We start from the raw sequence: 15,096 nt of genomic DNA, 5'->3' as shown, positions 1-15,096 counted from the left end.
GATAATAATAATACAAATACAGCAGAAGTGTCACGGCTGGCTCAGAGAATGAGGACCCAAATGCTGATGCGTGGTGCAAAACATAATTTTCTTCTTCCAAAACAAAGAAGGTGTCCGACTATGAAGCCAAATCCAGGTCATATGTATTGTTCATTTGGAAAAAAAATTTGAACCTGAAAAAGGAAGTTTTGTTGTTGAACTTTGAAAAATTTATCGGGTTCAATTTTAAAAAAACAAAACAAAACTCCCTTTTTCAGGTTCAGAGTTTTGACCCGTATCTGGTCTGGGGGGCGTGGTATCCATAACATGTTAAAAAGCATGAACTAGTTTTATTAAAGTGGGGGTTTTGCCAAAGTGGGATATTGAGCATAGAGCTTGCTTTGCATGCGAGAGGCAGTGGGATCGATGCCCACATTCTCCAAGTGACTTTGGCTCCTACTCTTATGTGGAAGATTTGGTAGTATGAGCATTATGGGACTTCTTGCACCAGTTGAGCTGAAGACAGCAGCCGTGTTTTTATTCCACCAAAACTTGGAGTAGAAACAGTAGAATCACTGTTGTTTAACAGATGAATCATGGAAGAGCAAGACATTTTAGACTTTTCTTGCTGGAAATTAGCAATTTCTAATCTTGAAACTGCATTTTGCTTGGGTCTTGAGCTCAATGGTGCACATTACACCCATGACATGGCAGACCAAAGCAGAGTGGACTGCGACGAGGATGGGATTCGAACCTACGCGTGCATTGCACAATGGATTAGCAGTCCATCGCCTTAACCACTCGGCCACCTCGTCATCTCAACGCCCTTGCGTGAAAGGTCCGATCCAGTTCACCTTCCAAACTGCTTATACAGGTCTGGAATGTTTGGAAAAGTGTGACCTGGCGGGGGTAGAGGAGGAGATATAGGCGTCTCTTGCCTGACACATAAACTACTCTTGGGGAATTAGCTCAAATGGTAGCGCGCTCGCTTAGCATGCGAGAAGTAGCGTGATTGATGCCTGCATTCTCCACCTCTCTAAAAGACTTTATTTTCTGATACTGATGGAAAACAAGTTTGTTGTTTAAAGTGTCCTCCGCAAATTGGGCAGGATCAGGGAGCATCTTGTTGCAGTGGCTGCTGGCCTACCCTATCTTCATTGGATCCCAGTGGAGTCCACAAAGTATTGCAAAGATTGCAACTACCAAATGTCACCATAAAATTCAGTTCCAGGCCATTTTTTGTGTGTTTTTTATGGGCCTGGAAAGTTGAAAAAAGCATGAAATAGCGGGTAGGAGAATAGGCGGGTAGGATGAGGCCTGGCACGTTGATCCATTGCCCTCTTGTGTAGAGGGGAATTAGCTCAAGTGGTAGAGTGCTTGCTTTGCATGCGAGAGGCAGTGGGATCGATGCCCACATTCTCCACCTCTTTGAAAGACTTCCTTTTCTGATATTGAGAGAAAACAAGTTTGTAGTTTAAAGTGTCGTCCGCTAATTGGGGAGGATCAGGGCCCATGTTGTCGCAATGGCTGCTCAGACTTAAACCTTCCAAAGTGATTATACCGGTCCGGAATGTTTGGAGAAGTCTGAACTGGTGGGGGTAGAGGAGGAGATATAGGTGGCTCTTCCATGAGCCTTAACCCAATTGTGGGGAATTAGCTCAAATGGTAGAGCGCTCGCTTAGCATGCGAGAAGTAGTGGGATCGATGCCCGCATTCTCCAAGTGACTTTGGCTCCTACTCTTATTTGGAAGTATGAGCATTATGGGACTTCTTGCACCAGTTGAGCTGAAGACAGCAACTGTGTTTTTATTCCACCAAAACTCGGAGGAGAAACAGTAGAATCACTGTTGTTTAACAAATGAATCATGGAAGAGCAAGACATTTCAGACTTTTCTTGCTTGAAATGAGCAATTTCTAATCTTGAAACTGCATTTTGCTTGGGTCTTGAGCTCAATGGTGCACATTACACCCATGACATGGCAGACCAAAGCAGAGTGGACTGCGACGAGGATGGGATTCGAACCCCCGCGTGCATAGCACAATGGATTAGCAGTCCATCGCCTTAACCACTCGGCCACCTCGTCGTCTCAGTGCCCTTGCGTGAAAGGTCCGATCCAGTTCACCTTCCAAACTGATTATACACGTCTGGAATGTTTGGAAAAGTGTGACCTGGCGGGGGTAGAGGAGGAGATATAGGCGTCTCTCTTGAGAACAGGCAGGTAGGAGGAGGCCTGGCACGTTGATCCGTTGCACTTTTCAGCAGAGGGGAATTAGCTCAAGTGGTAGAGTGCTTTCTTTGCATGCGAGAGGCAGTGTGATTGATGCCCACATTCTCCAAGTGACTTTGGCTCCTACTCTTATTTGGAAGTATGAGCATTATGGGACTTCTTGCACCAGTTGAGCTGAAGACAGCAACCGCGTTTTTATTCAGTTCCAGGCCATTTTTTGTGTTTTTTGGGCCTGGGAAGTATAAAAAAGCGTTAAATAGCGGGTACTAATCACTATACGATCACGGCCACATGCTTATTTTTTAACACAAAAACCAGCTCACACATCATTCAGCCTTTTTACAGCTGTAAATGTACTGGAATTAATAGTTATCAGAGCAGGAACTTGAAAAACTAGCATCAAGCTATACCATTGTTCAAGAATTGTTTGAAGTTCAGGTGCAACTTCAAATGTTCAGAGTACATGTCAGATTAGATTTTTACAGTATTATAAAGGGACTTGTTGTACCAGGATTAACAAGCTAAAGAACTGCACAAGCTAGCCAGGAGTCAAACCTAGAATCTTCTGATCCGTAGTCAGACGCGTTATCCATTGCGCCACTAGCCCTACAGTGATACTTTTGCTGTAAATTCCATGATGTTCCAGCATTTCATGCAAACTGTTGTGAGTTTTATTTGCTGAACAGATGGAGAACTGCCTTTTTACAGCTGTAAATCTACTGGAATTAATAGTTATTAGAGCAGGAACTTTAAAAACTAGCATCAAGCTATATCATCGTTCAAGAATTGTTTTAAACTAAGGTGAAAATTCACATGTTCAGAGTAGACATCAGATGAGTTTTTTTTACAGTGTTATACAGGGACTTGTTGGACCAGGATCAATCTGTGAACAAGCTAAAGAACAGCACGAGCTAGCCAGGAGTTGAACCTAGAATCTTCTGAGCCGTAGTCAGACGCGTTATCCATTGCGCCACTAGCCCTACAGTGATATGTTTGCTGTAAATTCTATGATGTGCCAGCATTTCATGCAAACTGTTGTGAGTTTTATTTGCTGAACAGATGGAGAACTTCAGACTGGTGTAGCCGGAAAGCATAAGGCTTCACGCAGAAAACACGACTGAAGCTGTCAAGTTTGACAATGTGTGAAGTAAGACGAATGTCAGAGTACAACAAGAATAGCTTAAACAAGACCAACATGCAGCCGTGACCCGGATTCGAAACGGGGTTGCTGCGACCACAACGCAGAGTACTAACCACTATACGATCACATGACTATTTCTTAACGTAAAAACCAGCTCACACATCATTCAGCCTTTTTACAGCTGTAAATCTAATGGAATCAATAGTTATTAGAGGAGGAACTTTAAAAACTAGCATCATGCTATATCATCGTTCAAGAATTGTTTGAAACTAAGGTGAAAATTCACATGTTCAGAGTAGACGTCAGATGAGTTTTTTTTACAGTGTTATACAGGGACTTGTTGGACCAGGATCAATCTGTAAACAAGCTAAAGAACTGCACGTAAATTTTATGATGTTCCAGTATTTCACGCAAACTGTTGTGAGTTTTATTTGCTGAACAGATGGAGAACTCCGGACTGGTGTAGCCGGAAAGCATAAGGCTTCACGCAGAAAACACGACTGAAGCTGTCAAGTTTGACACTGTGTGAAGTAAGACGAATGTCAGAGTACAACAAGAATAGCTTAAACAACACCAACATGCTGCCGTGACCCGGATTCCAAACGGGGTTGCTGCGACCACAACGCAGAGTACTAACCACTATACGATCACGGCCACATGATTGATACAGTGCTTATCTTTTAACATAAAAGTCAGTTTACACATCATTCAGCCTTTTTACAGCTGTAAATCTACTGGAATTAACAGTTATTAGAGCAGGAACTTTAAAAACTAGCATCAAGCTATATCGTCGTTCAAGAATTGTTTGAAACTAAGGTGAAACTTCACATGTTCAGAGTAGACGTCAGATGAGTTTTTTTTTTACAGTGTTAAACAGGGACTTGTTGGACCAGGATCAATCTGTGAACAAGCTGAAGAACTGCACGAGCTAGCCAGGAGTCGAACCTAGATTCTTCTGATCCGTAGTCAGACGCGTTATCCATTGCGCCACTAGCCCTACAGTGACACTTTTGCTGTAAATTTCATGATGTGCCAGCATTTCATGCAAACTGTTGTGAGTTTTATTTGCTGAACAGATGGAGAACTTCAGACTGGTGTAGCCGGAAAGCATAAGGCTTCACGCAGAAAACACGACTGAAGCTGTCAAGTTTGACACTGTGTGAAGTAAGACGAATGTCAGAGTACAACAAGAATAGCTTAAACAAGACCAACATGCTGCCGTGACCCGGATTCGAACTGGGGCTGCTGCGACCACAACGCAGAGTACTAACCACTATACGATCACGGCCACATGACTATTTCTTAATGTAAAAACCAGCTCACACATCATTCAGCCTTTTTACAGCTGTAAATCTAATGGAATCAATAGTTATTAGAGCAGGAACTTTAAAAACTAGCATCAAGCTATATCATCGTTCAAGAATTGTTTGAAACTACGGTGCAACTTCAAATGTTCAGAGCAGACGTCAGATGAGGTTTTTTTACAGTGTTATACAGGGACTTGTTGGACCAGAATCAATCTGTGAACAAGCTAAAGAACTGCACGAGCTAGCCAGGAGTTGAACCTAGAATCTTCTGATCCGTAGTCAGACACGTTAGCCATTGCGCCACTAGCCCTACATTGCCACTTATGCTGTAAATTTCATGACATGCCAGCATTTCATGCAAACTATTGTGAGTTTTATTTGCTGAACAGATGGAGAACTCCGGCCTGGTGTAGCCGGAAAGCATCAGGCCTCACGCAGAAAACATGATTGAAGCTGTCAAGTTTGACACTGTGTTAAGCAAGACGAATGCCAGTGTACAACAACAATAGCTTAAACAATATACAATTCCAACATGCTGCCGTGACCCGGATTTGAACCGGGGTTGCTGCGACCACAACGCAGAGTACTAACCACTATACGATCACTGCCACATGATTGACACAGTGCTTATTTTTTCACATAAAAGTCAGTTTACACATCATTCAGCCTTCTTACAGCTGTAAATCTACTGGAATTAATAGTTATTAGAGAAGGAACTGTAGCTGTCAAGTTTGACACTGTGTGAACTAAGACGAATGTCAGAGTACAACAAGAATAGCTTAAACAACACCAACATGCTGCCGTGACCCGGATTCGAACCGGGGTTGCTGCGACCACAATGCACGGCCACATGATTGACACTGCTTATTTTTTAAAGTAAAAGTCAGTTTACACATCATTCAGCCTTTTTACAGCTGTAAATCTACTGGAATTAATAGTTATTAGAGCAGGAACTTTAAAAACTACCATCAAGCTATATCATTGTTCAAGAATTTATTAAGATAAGGTGCAATTTCAAATGTTCAAAGTAGACGTCAGATAAGTTTTTTACAGTGATATACAGGGACTTGTTGGACGAGGATCAATCTGTGAACAAGCTAAAGAACTGCACGAGCTGCAGACCTGTTTCTTGTTGTTAGCGGCTGGTTCCCCCTTCGATCTTGCTTCATTTGAGAAGCTGACTGACATAATTGTGACTATCAGACACCAGCAATGAGTTTGAATGTCAGCTAGTATCCCACGTGTCTCATATTCTCGAGTACCACACTGTATTAACCCAAATGTAAACTGGTATCCCCAATGTCAGTCTCGTATTCTAGAGCACCAGGGTTGCGACACTCTAAATGGGCCAAATAAGGGTTTTAACTGAAGGGGTGTCCTTAAGTGTGGGTCCACGGGGTCTGATGGTGAGCCGGGTCATGGGGTGAGCTCCAGTGGTGGGTCTGGTTCTCAAGGGGTCTCTTAAATCCTGTCGCCCGTTTCCTTATGCTGTGCATTTACAACTTGGGGCATTTTGACACCTGTCCTGCCAGCGGAACGCTCCTCGTCAAGGAATCCTGGTCTTCCGCGTGACAAGCGGAGATACTGTACTCGATACGAAAGAGGATTGATGAACTTGGATTTTGGGTTGGTTTTTCGGGATATACAGGGAATACAAAGAATGATAGCGTGAAAATGTGAAAGCTAAATGCACATTTACTGTCCCTTCTTGTGTTACATTTTAGTTCATTCAATTTTTGTGGAACTATGCTAAGCCCTTTTAGTGCATTGTTGGTATAGTGGCTAGCAGAGCTCCCTTCTAAGCATTTGACCAGGGTTCAATTCCCAGCCAATGAATCTCAATGATAAGTATGTCCTACACATGGTGGCTGAACATTTTAGGGTTACTTTCTTAAATAAACAAAGATTTCTTTCATTGGAAAAAAAAAGTCCTTGAACCGCCGAAAATGTCTTGCAAAAGATCAAAGTTGTGCCTTTAGAAGTACACGCCAAATTTTGTGGCTACTTGCATTGTCTCACTTATCTCTATATCACATTTGAGTTTCACAAAAGCATGGGAAGAACATGGCAGTTGTTTTCCATGTGCATAATGGAGGTTCCACCGAGACTTGAACTCGGATCACTGGATTCAGAGTCCAAAGTGCTGACCATTACACCATGGAACCAAGCGCTTTAGTTTCCTTGTTGTGGTTGAAGGTAAATCTGTCAGTTCCCAATGTTACACACTGACTTACATTTCAGTTCATTCAATTTTTGTGTCATCATGCCAGGCTCTTTTTGTGCATTGGTGGTATAGTGGTGAGCATAGCTGCCTTCCAAGCAGTTGACCTGGGTTCGATTCCCAGCCAATGCATCTCTACGATCAGTACGTCCACTTATGTCCGAGACATGGTGAATCAACATTTTAGGGTTACCGTCTTAAATAAACAAAGCCTTCTTTCATTGGAAGAAAAGTCCTTGAACCGCCGAAAATGTCTTGCGAATGATCAAAGTTGTGCCTTTAGAAGTGCACGCCAAACATTTGTGGCTACTTGCATTGTCTGACATATCTCCATATCACATTTGAGTTTCACAACAGCGTGGGAACAACGTGACAGTGGTTTTCCTTGTGCATTATGAAGGTTCCACCGAGACTTGAACTCGGATCACTGGATTCAGAGTCCAAAGTGCTGACCATTACACCATGGAACCAAGCACTTGAGTTGCTAGCCCCTGATGGGCTGGGGGAGGGGGCGTTGGGGGCCTGTGGCTGGATGATGGGCCTGTGGGGGATGGCGTCAGGACTGCTGCATTATCTTTCAAAGCGGCAGTAGAAGTCGTTCAGCTCGTTTGCCAGGCGGAGGTCGTTCATGGAGTGGGGGGTTTTAGGCTTGTAGTTGGTGATCTGCCTGAGACCTCTCCCGACAGAAGTAGAGTCACTTGCTGAGAGCTGATGTTGCAGTTTCTCAGAGTACAGTCGTTTAGCATCTCTCACCGCCTTACTAAACCTGTATTTTGACTCTGTGAACAAGTCATTGTCCCCACTCCTAAACGCCTGGTCCTTCTGCAAGCGTAGCGTTCTGAGCTCTGGTGTGAACCAGGGTTTGTCGTCGTTGTGGCTCACCCTGGAGCTGGATGGAACATAGCTGTCCTCACAGAAGCTGATGTATGAAGTTACAGCCTCTGTGTACTCATACAAACTGTTGGTAGCAGTCCTGAAAACGTCCCAGTCAGTGCAGTCCAAGCACGACCGAAGATCCTCCCAAGCCTCACTGGTCCACTTCTTGAATTTCCTCAATACAGGTTTGCAGAGTTTTAGTTTCTGCCGGTATGAGGGAATCAGGTGAACCATGGCGAGGTCAGAGTTTCCCAGTGCAGCACGAGGGACTGCGTGATAAGTCCTGCTGATGGTGGTGAACAGGAGTTTTAAATATTAGGCATCATAAAAATGCTTACCGCACCTGGTATTCCCAGGTGGTCTCCCATCCAAGTACTAACCAAGCCCAACTCTGGTTAGCATCTGAGATCAGGCGCAATCAGTGGGGTGTGGCCATAAGCTGAAAATGTTGTGGCCAAAGTGAGTTTTATTGACCTGGGGAGAATTGGATGTTTAATTATTAAGCATAAAAAAATCTTACAGCCCTTACAGTTTCCGATCCAAGTACTAACCAGGCCCACCTCTGCTTAGCATCTGAGATCTGGCGCAATCAGTGGGGTGTGGACGTAAGCTGAAAATGTTCCAGCCAAAGTGAGTTCTCTTGACCTGGAGAGAACTGGATTTTTAAGCATACACAATGGCTTACAGCACCTGGTATTCCCAGGCGGTCTTCCATCCAGGTACTAAACAGGCCCAACTCTGCTTAGCTTCTGAGTTCAGACAAACTCAGGGGCAAACAGTGTGGTGTGGCCGTAAGCTGAAAAGGTTGCGGCAAAAGTGACTTTTATTGACCTGGGGAGAACTGGATTTTTAATTATTAAGCATAGAAAAAGATTATAGCACCTGGTATTCCCAGGAGGTCTCCCACCCAAGTACTGGCCAAGCCCAACTCCGCTTAACTTCTCAGAGCTAACGAGATCAGGCGCAATCAGAGTGGTGTGGCCGTAAGCTGCATAGGAAGCGGACAAGGTGAGTTTTATTGACCTGGAGAGAACTAGAGTGTTTCTTATTCAGCATTTAAAAAAGCTTATCGGACCTGGTATTCCCAGGAGGTCTCCCACCCAAGTACAACTCCGCTTAACTTCCGAGATCAGGCGCAATCAGAGTGGTGTGGCCGTAAGCTGCATAGGAAGCGGACAAGGTGAGTTTTATTGACCTGGAGAGAACTAGAGTGTTTCTTATTCGGCATTTAAAAAAGCTTACCGCACATGGTATTCCCAGGAGGTCTCCCATCCAAGTACTGACCAGGCCCAACTCTGCTTAGTTTCTGAGATTGAACGGGATCAGGAGCAATCAGAGTGGTGTGGCCATAAGCTAGAAAAGAAGCGGCCGAAGAGAGTTTTGTTGATCTGGAGAGAACTGGAGTTTTAATTATTAGGTTAAAAAAAGCCTACGGCACCTGGTATTCCCAGGAGGTCTCCCGTTCAAGTACTGACCAGGCCCTACTTTGCTTAGCTTCCGAGAGCTGACGAGATCAGGTGCAATCAGAGTGGTGTGGCCGTAGGCTGCATAGGAAGCGGACAAGGTGAGTTTTTTTGACCTGGAGAGAACTATAGTGTTTATTATTCAGCATTTAAAAAAGCTTATAGCACCTGGTATTCTCAGGAGGTCTCCCATGCAAGTACTGAGTAGGCCCGACTCTGCTTTGCTTCTGAGATCGAACAAGATCAGGCGCAATCAGAGTGGTGTGGCCGTAAGGTACAAAGGAAGCGGCCAAAGTGAGTTTTATTGATCTGGAGAGAACTGAAGTTGTAATTATTAGGCATAAAAAAGGCCTACAGCACCTGCTCGTCCCAGGAGGTCTCCTTTCGAAATACTGACCAGGACCAACTCTGCTTAGCTTCTGAGATCTAACGAGATCAGAAGCAATCACAGTGGTGTGGCCGTAAGCAGAAAATGTTGCGGCCAAAGGTAGCTTTATTAACCTGGAGAGAACTGGAGTTTTAATTATTAGGCATAAGTCCTATAAGTCCCAGCTTATAGGACTTGGTATTCCCAGGAGGTCTCCCAATCAAGTACTGACCAGGCCCAACTCTGCTTAGCTTCTGAGATCGAACGAGATTTGGCGCAATCAGAGTGGTGTGGCCGTAAGCTACAAAGGAAGTGGCCAAAGTGAGTTTTATTGATCCCGAGAGTGGTGGTAGAGCGCTTGCTTGGCATGCGAGAGGCAGTGGGATCGATGCCTGCATTCTCCACCTCTCTGAAAGACTTTATTTTCTGATACTGATGGAAAACAAGTTTGTTGTTTAAAGTGTCCTCCGCAAATTGGGCAGGATCAGGGAGCATCTTGCTGCAGTGGCTGCTGGCCTACCCTATCTTCATTGGATCCCAGTGGAGTCCACAAAGTATTGCAAAGATTGCAACTACCAAATGTCACCACAAATTTCAGTTCCAGGCCATTTTTTGTGTGTTTTTTATGGGCCTGGAAAGTTGAAAAAAGCGTGAAATAGCGGGTAGGAGAATAGGCAGGTAGGATGAGGCCTGGCACGTTGATCCATTGCCCTCTTGTGCAGAGGGGAATTAGCTCAAGTGGTAGAGCGCTTGCTTCGCATGCGAGAGTCAGTGGCATCGATGCCCACATTCTCCACCTCTTTGAAAGACTTTCTTTTCTGATATTGAGAGAAAACAAGGTTGTTGTTTAAAGTGTCGTCCGCTAATTGGGGAGGATCAGGGCCCATGTTGTCGCAATGGCTGCTCATATTTAAACCTTCCAAAGTGATTATAACGGTCTGGAATGTTTGGAGAACTGTGAACTGGCGGGGGCAGAGGAGGAGATATAGGCGGCTCTTCCCTGAGCCTTAAACCAATTGTGGGGAATTAGCTCAAATGGTAGAGCGCTCGCTTAGCATGCGAGAAGTAGCGGGATCGATGCCTGCATTCTCCACCTCTCTGAAAGACTTTATTTTCTGATACTGATGGAAAACAAGTTTGTTGTTTAAAGTGTCCTCCGCAAATTGGGCAGGATCACGGAGCATCTTGTTGCAGTGGCTGCTGGCCTACCCTATCTTCATTGGATCCCAGTGGAGTCCACAAAGTATTGCAAAGATTGCAACTACCAAATGTCACCATAAAATTCAGTTCCAGGCCATTTTTTGTGTGTTTTTTATGGACCTGGAAAGTTAAAACAAAAAGAGTTAAATAGCGGGTAGGAGAATAGGCGGGTAGGAGGAGGCCTGGCACGTTGATCCATTGCCCACTTGTGCAGAGGGGAATTAGCTCAAGTCGTAGAGCGCTTGCTTCGCATGCGAGAGGCAGTGGGATCGATGCCCACATTCTCCAAGTGACTTTGGCTCCTACTCTTATTTGGAAGTACGAGCATTATGGGACTTCTTGCACCAGTTGAGCTGAAGACAGCAACCGCATTTTTATTCCACCAAAACTTGGAGTAGAAACAGTAGAATCACTGTTGTTTAACAAATGAATCATGGAAGAGCAAGACATTTTAGACTTTTCTTGTGTTAAATGAGCAATTTCTAATCTTGAAAGTGCATTTTACTTGGGTCTTGAGCTCAATGGTGCACATTATGCCCATGACATGGCAGACCAAAGCAAAGTGGACTGCGACGAGGATGGGATTCGAACCCACGCGTGCATAGCACAATGGATTAGCAGTCCATCGCCTTAACCACTCGGCCACCTCGTCGTCTCAACGCCCTTGCGTGAAAGGTCCGATCGAGTTCACCTTCCAAACTGATTATACAGGTCTGGAATGTTTGGAAAAGTGTGACCTGGCGGGGGTAGAGGAGGAGATATAGGTGTAGTATATTGTAGAAGTGGTCTGTTATTCAGGGATTACGTTTGTACCTGGCAACCTTATGAGTGATGTGTGATCGCGAGATCTGTGTCTTGGCATTGTAGTTATTAAACGTTACATGCAAGGTGATCAACACGAATCAGCCTACGAGTACTTTTATTCCTGACAAAAAAGTACAACATGGTGTCAGAAAGGGATTTTTCTTCATCCACGAGCGAATGCTGCACTAAGCTGTAACCCTGTGGTTGAGAAAAGGAAAGTTTTACCCGCGTTATAATGACTAAGTAAGTAGCTAGCAGTTCGAGCCTGTTGAATCTCGGAGACAGCTAGCAGCTAAGCATGGACCAGTTCAAGCCCCCCGCACCGCTCGTGCTCACCGGCAATTTAAGCGAAAATTGGCGACGCTGGGAGCAGCGTTTTAGGCTCTATATGACGGCTACAGGTGCGGACGAGAAGGATGAACCGGTGCAAATTGCTATCATGTTGCACACCGTCGGAGAGGACGCACTTGAGGTGTACAACACCCTCAACGTTGAAATGGCCGGCGATGATGAACCGACGCTGGACGAGATTATGGACGCATTCAGGTCGTACTGCACGCCGAAGAAAAATATTGTCTTTGAACGCCACCAGTTTTGGTCTCATTCCATGCCTGAAGGACTCGCTGTCGACAAGTTTGTGACAGAACTTCGTCAGAAATGCAAGAACTGTGAGTTTGGTGTGGGAGAAGAAGATATGATAAGAGACAAACTTGTGTTTAGTGTGCCAAATGCTCGCATGAAAGAGAGACTACTAAGAGAAACAGTCTTGACTCTCGATAAAGCTATTGATATTTGCAGAGCTGCAGAAGCTGCTACGTCTTAAATGCGCGTCATGGGAACGATGCAAACAGAAGCATCAGTGCAGGCACTAAGCAAGGTGGCAGTTGGCTCAGAGAAATATAAATTTAGCAAAATGAGAAAACAAAGACCACCAGATAGAGCACAAACATTTAATGCAAGTGCCAATGCCTGTAGAAAATGTGGTGGGACACACAAGCCACGACAGTGTCCAGCTTTTGGCGCTGTATGCCACAAATGCAGCAAGCAAAATCACTTTGCCAAAGTGTGTATTTCATCACAAGACAGGCAAGACTCTGTGAAAAGTGTCAATCAGTTGAAAAGGGAAGTTGAGTCTCTTTTCATAGGCACTATGTCATGTGCTGAATTAGGCCACACAGCTCAACAAGCTGACAGAGCATGGTACACCACAGCCAATATCAGAAACGTTGCTGTTAAGTTTAAACTGGATACCGGGGCGGAAGCAAATGTGCTGCCTATGAACATTTACCAAAAGATCCCAGGTCCCAATCAGTTGAAGCCCACCCCAGTAGTTCTTGTTGCATATGGAGGAGCACGCCTGGCACCAGAAGGCACAGTGAGTTTTATATGTGAAACCACCAAGAGCAAGTCAGGTCTGCAGTTCTTTGTAACAAAGCACTCCTCCACTCCAATACTTGGCAGAGAAGCGTGCGAGAAACTACAGCTGGTAAAAAGAGTGGACATGATCAGAGTGAAGGCGCCAGCCACAAAAGAGGAGTTGGTGGAAGCCTATCCATCCGTCTTCAGTGGTCTGGGACAGTTTCCAGGGATACATCACATTCACATTGACCCCAATGTGACCCCGGTAGTACACGGCTGCAGGAAAATTCCCATCGCTGTCATGGACAGATTAAAAACTACACTGCAAGAGCTCGTCGACAAAGACGTCATAGAACCTGTGACTGAGCCGACGGAGTGGGTTAATAGCCTTGTCATCACAGAGAAGAAGAACGGGTCTCTGAGGGTGTGTTTGGACCCTCGTGATCTAAACGAAGCGATTAAGAGGCAGCACTACTCCATACCCACCCCAGAAGAGGTCCTGTGTAGGTTGTCCGGAAAGTCCATCTTCACAATTCTAGATGAGAAAGACGGCTATTGGCAAGTAAAGCTTGACAAATCCTCATCTGTGTTGTGCACATTTAGCACACCCTGGGGCAGGTTTCGCTTTAAGAGGCTTCCTTTCTGCGTGAAGTCCGCCAGTGAAGTGTTTAAGCAAAAGAATTGTGAGACGTTTGGAAATATTGATGGCGTGCACATAATTGCCGACGATATGATAATCGCCGCTGCATCTGAGGAGGAGCATGACGCCATCCTTCAAAAAGTCATGGAGACTGCACAAAGGTCGAACGTGAAGTTCAATAAGGAGAAGATTCAGTACAAAGTGGACACAGTCAGGTACATGGGGCATGTCGTCACGTCCAAGGGAGTGAAGCCTGATGAATCCAAGGTGCTGGCCATCAAGAACATGCCAGAGCCTGAGGACAGGAAAGGGCTGCAAAGGCTGCTGGGAATGACAAGATATTTGGCCCAGTACATTCCAAATGAAGCCACAATAACTGCTCCACTCCGACAGCTGCTGAGAAAAGAAGTTGCATGGCAATGGGGTCATGAGCACAGTGCTGCACTGAACAGGCTGAAATCCACCCTCACACAAGCCCCTGTGCTCAAGTTTTATGATCAGTCTAAGCCTCTCACCATACAATGTGACGCATCAAAAGATGGACTGGGTGCTTGTCTTCTTCAAGACGGTAGTCCTCTGTCCTATGCTTCACGTGCACTCTCAGAATCTGAGAAAAATTATTCTCAGATTGAGAAGGAGCTGTTGGCGATAGCTTTTGCAACAAAACGCTTTCACCAATATGTTTACGGCAACTCAGTGACAGTCCAATCAGATCACAAACCACTGGAAATAATTTTCAGGAAACATCTAAGCAAAGCGCCAGCACGCCTACAGCGCATGTTATTGCAGCTCCAACGCTATGATCTGAATATAGTATACACTGCTGGCAAGGACATGCATGTCGCTGATGCCCTGTCTCGTGCCTTTCTTGAGGGCAACAATGACGAGGTAAAAGAGGATCTGTTTGAAGAGAGGGTAGTTCACGCAATGGAGCCCACAGCTGCAATGGACGCTGACACGCACAAGACACTGAAGGATGCCACAGCCGCAGATAACGTGTTGCAGCAGGTAGTCGCAATGCACCACAATGGTTGGCCCAAAAAGCGAAGCAGCATTGCCACTAACCTCCGCCAGTACTGGCCTATGCGAACTGCCATCAACATTGGGGACGGAATACTGATGACAGGTGATAAGATTATGATTCCACAGAGTGCAAGGCAGATGATGCTTGACAGACTGCACCTTGCACATCAAGGTATACAGAGGATGAAAGCACAGGCCAGGAAGGTGATGTACTGGCCAGGTATGTCACATGACATTGAGCACATGGTGGAAAGCTGTGCTCCATGTCAACAGCTTCAGCCACAAAATCAAAAAGAGCCTCTTATCCCACATGAGGTCCCTGAGCTGCCGTGGCTGAAGATTGGGGCAGACATTTTCGAGCTCCATGGACAGTCATACCTTATAATTGTGGATTATCTGTCAAAATATCCAGAAGTGCTTCATCTCCCAGACAAGACTGCCCATACGGTCATACGCAAGATGAAAGCGGTCTTTGCTAGGCATGGAAT

The 15,096-nt window shown here is 45.2% G+C and overlaps 10 non-coding genes and 7 pseudogenes across 10 annotated transcripts; 1 reads left to right on the top strand and 16 right to left on the bottom strand.

Moving 5' to 3' along the window:
• Positions 1-712: 712 nt before the first annotated feature.
• Positions 713-794, bottom strand: trnas-gcu (transfer RNA serine (anticodon GCU)). Its single transcript has one exon. It is a non-coding gene; the product is annotated as a tRNA-Ser (tRNA).
• Positions 795-1,981: 1,187 nt separating this feature from the next.
• On the bottom strand, positions 1,982-2,063 carry trnas-gcu (transfer RNA serine (anticodon GCU)). The gene has a single exon. It is a non-coding gene; the product is annotated as a tRNA-Ser (tRNA).
• A 1,051-nt stretch (positions 2,064-3,114) lies between these two features.
• On the bottom strand, positions 3,115-3,187 carry trnar-acg (transfer RNA arginine (anticodon ACG)). Its single transcript has one exon. It is a non-coding gene; the product is annotated as a tRNA-Arg (tRNA).
• Positions 3,188-4,272: 1,085 nt separating this feature from the next.
• On the bottom strand, positions 4,273-4,345 carry trnar-acg (transfer RNA arginine (anticodon ACG)). The gene has a single exon. It is a non-coding gene; the product is annotated as a tRNA-Arg (tRNA).
• A 547-nt stretch (positions 4,346-4,892) lies between these two features.
• Positions 4,893-4,965, bottom strand: trnar-acg (transfer RNA arginine (anticodon ACG)). Its single transcript has one exon. It is a non-coding gene; the product is annotated as a tRNA-Arg (tRNA).
• A 1,783-nt stretch (positions 4,966-6,748) lies between these two features.
• trnaq-cug (transfer RNA glutamine (anticodon CUG)) lies at positions 6,749-6,820 on the bottom strand. Its single transcript has one exon. It is a non-coding gene; the product is annotated as a tRNA-Gln (tRNA).
• A 116-nt stretch (positions 6,821-6,936) lies between these two features.
• trnag-ucc (transfer RNA glycine (anticodon UCC)) lies at positions 6,937-7,008 on the top strand. Its single transcript has one exon. It is a non-coding gene; the product is annotated as a tRNA-Gly (tRNA).
• A 266-nt stretch (positions 7,009-7,274) lies between these two features.
• Positions 7,275-7,346, bottom strand: trnaq-cug (transfer RNA glutamine (anticodon CUG)). Its single transcript has one exon. It is a non-coding gene; the product is annotated as a tRNA-Gln (tRNA).
• A 737-nt stretch (positions 7,347-8,083) lies between these two features.
• Positions 8,084-8,192, bottom strand: LOC137797790 (5S ribosomal RNA; annotated as a pseudogene).
• Positions 8,193-8,430: 238 nt separating this feature from the next.
• Positions 8,431-8,549, bottom strand: LOC137797492 (5S ribosomal RNA; annotated as a pseudogene).
• A 73-nt stretch (positions 8,550-8,622) lies between these two features.
• LOC137797571 (5S ribosomal RNA) lies at positions 8,623-8,741 on the bottom strand (annotated as a pseudogene).
• A 246-nt stretch (positions 8,742-8,987) lies between these two features.
• On the bottom strand, positions 8,988-9,106 carry LOC137797449 (5S ribosomal RNA; annotated as a pseudogene).
• Positions 9,107-9,178: 72 nt separating this feature from the next.
• LOC137797041 (5S ribosomal RNA) lies at positions 9,179-9,297 on the bottom strand. The gene has a single exon (XR_011078651.1). It is a non-coding gene; the product is annotated as a 5S ribosomal RNA (ribosomal RNA).
• A 74-nt stretch (positions 9,298-9,371) lies between these two features.
• On the bottom strand, positions 9,372-9,490 carry LOC137797690 (5S ribosomal RNA; annotated as a pseudogene).
• Positions 9,491-9,563: 73 nt separating this feature from the next.
• LOC137797783 (5S ribosomal RNA) lies at positions 9,564-9,682 on the bottom strand (annotated as a pseudogene).
• An 83-nt stretch (positions 9,683-9,765) lies between these two features.
• Positions 9,766-9,884, bottom strand: LOC137797666 (5S ribosomal RNA; annotated as a pseudogene).
• Positions 9,885-11,352: 1,468 nt separating this feature from the next.
• Positions 11,353-11,434, bottom strand: trnas-gcu (transfer RNA serine (anticodon GCU)). The gene has a single exon. It is a non-coding gene; the product is annotated as a tRNA-Ser (tRNA).
• Positions 11,435-15,096: the final 3,662 nt, after the last annotated feature.

Source organism: Clinocottus analis, unplaced genomic scaffold (assembly GCF_023055335.1).
Source record: "Clinocottus analis isolate CAN_PGR_092001 unplaced genomic scaffold, fCliAna1.0.p SCAF_3, whole genome shotgun sequence".
NCBI classification, from domain to species: Eukaryota; Metazoa; Chordata; class Actinopteri; order Perciformes; family Cottidae; genus Clinocottus; species Clinocottus analis.
This window is presented reverse-complemented; position numbering and strand designations above follow the sequence as displayed.